The sequence below is a fragment of the Pygocentrus nattereri genome, chromosome 11 (assembly GCF_015220715.1).
Source record: "Pygocentrus nattereri isolate fPygNat1 chromosome 11, fPygNat1.pri, whole genome shotgun sequence".
NCBI classification, from domain to species: domain Eukaryota; kingdom Metazoa; phylum Chordata; class Actinopteri; order Characiformes; family Serrasalmidae; genus Pygocentrus; species Pygocentrus nattereri.
Window position 1 is genome coordinate 38647118 of NC_051221.1, and position 4512 is coordinate 38651629.

Below are 4512 nucleotides of genomic sequence, written 5' to 3' on the forward strand. Positions count from 1 at the left end.
TTTTTTGACTCCATACTCCAATTTGAATTAAGTATGATGTGGACACAGTACCATACACATTTTCTGTATTTTTTCACACCTGCCTGTGTGTATCCTGTGATATTAGATGAGTTTTTAAGTGGTGTTTTTCCCCACAGGGTTGTGTGTCTGTATGAGGTGACTAGACATGTTGTGGCCTGACTCTTTTCACAGTCCATCACCATCTCGGGCTCTTTGGGCTAGTGGAGGCTTGTAGGCTGCAGTGTTTCCACCCCAGCACTCAGGAGCCCAGGAGCTATCAAGTAATGGAAACATACACATCCTTCCAACTGATACACTGTTCTTATCCATGCAAAGAACTTTTGTCCATTTTTATGGATCACATGTCAGAAAGCACATTTATAAGTCTATTTCAACAGGAGAGTCCACAGATTTTTATTATTTATTTTTTTACATTTCTGCATAATTCAGTGTTTGAGATCTAAACAGTCATCCAGAGTGGTTCACTGTGAAGTGGTTCATTATAGAAAAACTTACTGACTCGGATTTTCTTCACAGTGGTGGTGATGGGAACCAGGGGTCACAATGACTACAACACAAATACAGCTGTTTTATTTACTATCCAAAGCCACCAGTGAACCCACATGCATCTTGTGCGTTATTATATGTAATTTTGATAACTGTAAAGCCTGGGAAAAAATCTGGGGACTATTTTCCACCTAACCTCCTGCATGTACCTCTCTGCCATGGATGTGTTCAAAAAATACGGTTTAGGCCAAATCTTTCACAAAATGATCATAAAACAATGTCTCAGCAACGGTGTAACATATTTCTCAGCATTTTGTGTAAGAGCTTTCTGTGAGGGAGCTTTTAGAGGTGGACGTCTGGTTCCTATCACCACCAATGTGAACAGTTCTGAGTCATTTCAAATTCTGAGCATTTCACATCTAACATCTAAGTCTGAATTATTTTTTTTTACATATTAAATATTTACTAATTTGAAAAATCATTGGAGTTCCTCTTTAAGAGCTTAATGTGCTTTGAGGAAAATGTGTGTTTGCACAGGGCTAATTGGTGGGATGTAAGTTTCCATGACTTGTTAGGTGCGTTAGCCTCCCTCCAGTGCAAACAAAAGAAACAAACCTTAAATGTCAAATATGTCTTGGCTGGTTATACATTGTAATTGTATTTATATTATATAATGTAATTATACATTTAATTACTGCTAAACTATCACTTTAGCAGTAGGTGTTCCAGCAATGAAACATACAAAACGTCTGGGGATGGATGGATCACACCACCACCACCACAGTGGTAGAAAGCATTCAGCATGTGACCACCATAACCACGCATGGTTGTTTGCTTTTATTTTCCCCTCGAAAGCACAGCTGATGTTTTTTTTTTTGCTTTGATCAGTTAAACAATTGCTTGCCCAAACCCCCCGAGGGGCCTGTGAATATGTTTGTGTGTGTGTGTGTTAGTAGTCATGGTGTTGTTAAAAAATAACTTGATGACTCTGTTTTCAAAACATGAAGAAAGCAGAAAAGCCGCACACCATTTAAACACATTATTATAAATCCACATTTTATATGTATTTACTTCGGTCGTCTTTTAAAATTATTTATCCATTTTATTTATACAAACAGTCGCCTAAACTTTTACGTATGACTGTATGTACATGAAAATGATAAAATATCAGCATCAGCCATCAATTCCCATTCCATAATAGCACCACAACAGAAGTTCTTAGTATAATCTTTCTCGTCTGGCAAGATTAATATTATAACCATGTCTTTTTTATGTTGAATGTAAGTTGAATGTAATTCCTTTCCATGAAATGTCTTGATGGAACAAACAATGATGCACATTTTTCTAAACTAAGAAGTCACTGTCAACTGGCTTGAAGTCTGGTGGCATTGTAAGGTCACTGAAAGCATGTGATTTATTTGTGTAGGAAAAATGCCACAACTATAATAAGAGCATGAGCACTGAAAGCCTATATATATATGAGCACTGAAAGCCTATATATATATATATATATATATATATATATATATATATATATATATATATATATATTTATGAGCACTGAAAGCCTATATATATATATATATATGAGCACTGAAAGCCTATATATATATATATATATATATATATTGCTGTTGTCAGAAGAAAACCATGTATCTCCTTTTTTAATGTTTTGATATAGTTTGAAAATGCCTGTTGCTCTTTAAATTGTGTGTAAATTTTATGATGAATGGACTAAAAGAAACGGCCCAATTACTTGGAAAAAAACTGTGGCTCCATTGACTTACATTGAAAGTAAAGTAGTTTTTTTTCCTTCTCCTGTAAAGTTACCATTTTGGAGATGGATATATATATATATATATATATATATATATATATATATGTGTGTGTGTGTGTGTGTGTGTGTGTGTGTGTGTGTATGTATACATTTATGCCCTTCTCTTGTCTCGCTACCTCCTGTTTGCACTCTCCAGAATAAACAGGTGAGGTGAGAACTGGCTGAACTGACCCACGTCTGAGCCCAAATATAGCTTATTTACCATACTGACATTGGCACCACAGTGTGTACTACCCAAAGGCATCATTTTGGTTTCAGAAGGGGGGGTGCTATGAATTTCTTTTCATATTTAGCCAGTAATAGCATTTAGTCAGTAATGATATGAGTCTTCTCAATCCTTACTAACACAACCATGGAAGCTGGGGATGCATGATTGGACTAGGCCAAGGTTGGAATCAGATTTTTCAACAAATGCATGCTTTATCATCAAAGTGTATTAAATGTGAACAAGAATGTTTGTATTCATTAATATAAATAATAACATTTTTTAAAAGGAAAGTGGGGGAAAATATTCAAACTCAATGTTAAAATATATGTAAAGCTCACAAAAAATGTATCTGGTTCTAGATATCAATACTGCAAAAAATGTTGCACCTGGGTTGATTATAAAAGTTGCTGTCATATCACGTTACAAGTAACAATCATGGTGAACATACAGCCAAAATAACTCATGATTGGTTTCTTAAAAAGATGCCAGCGTGGCATAACCTCCTCATTCAAATCCCAATGGAAACTTAAGGAGCTGCAGAACTGAAAACGGCTTGCCAAGAGGCACAGAACAAAAGTGAACCACAATGCTGTAAAAAGCAAATTACTTCTTACCCTAGACTAGTCTTAAAGCTGAAATGACCAAGAACAGCTTTACAACAAAGCACTAATGCTGTTCTTTCTAACGCCGTCTGAATATTTTTTTCTCCATCAGTGAATTTTTTGAATATCCTTTTTGCTCATGAATACATATTATATGTATAAATAAATGCCATAAATAGACCTCAGAGAAATTATACAATACAGGAAAAATGAAGGATATGGGCCCTCTATATAGGCTAGAAAAATTCCATAATATCAGTTTGATATCAAGTATTGTGGTACTACACTTGGTATTTTGACAACCCCATACTGCATATCAGTGATGTAGTCATACTTCATATTGATTTTTAATCAATAAAAGGATGTTATAATTCTGTTTATCTAGTTTATGTATGCTGGGCAGTAAGAGTAGACCTACCTTGTTTGGCAATTTTGCATTCAACCTCTAGGTAATTATAAACCACAGAGCTAACTATATCTATATCCCTAGTGGAAACTACACCTATGGTGATCTATGTGATGAGCATGGAAGTGAGTTTTATTTAGGTAGAACTTTGGAACTTGGTGCTTTACTGAGTATTTAAGCTCACAATCATGACAGTAAATATGGTGAAACTGGGCTTCTAAAGTGGGGCATGTCTCTGTGAAGGCCACCACGCTGCCGTCTCTCTGTCGTGACCAATTAGCCGTGTATCCAATGGATGCCCTTTTCAGCCAGGCACGGAGGAGTGGGAGGCATTGGTGGAGGAAAAAAGCATAAGAGCTCCTCCAGCAGACCCATCTCCTTTACAGACAGTGCCCGGTTGTCATGAGAACCTGTGTGGCCTTTTGTTCTATATGCAAAGGGGATGTGTGCTCATCGTTGGGCTCATTACGAGCCCCGTAGCTAGTTTTGGGGATATGGAGCACCGCATGCAAGACACTTTTCACAATGCAGGTCTTTTTTTTTTACTGCTTCTAGAGCAAGCAAAATGTCACTCAGTGAGTATGAGGTAACATAAGATTAACGGTTTGTGTCACTCATGGTGGATGACAAGAAGGAGCTGGGTTAAGATCAGCGTAGTTTTTAACTCACAGCATAAACATATCTTATACATTGGTAGGAAAGGTTGGAAGCAGCATTCTCTTTCTCAGATGTAAGCATCTTTTTTTTTAAAGAGATAATGGACAACGATGCTGCATGCTAAACCACATATTACCATACTAGTTAGTATTTAAAACTAGTTAAAAACTAGTCCATTCATTGGACGAATTTGAATGGGATAGTAGTTTGGACACAGCCTATCTGATTCTTAAAGGGAATTCTACCAATTCTGAAATATTTTGAGATAATTTAATAATCGAGATGTAAATCAAGT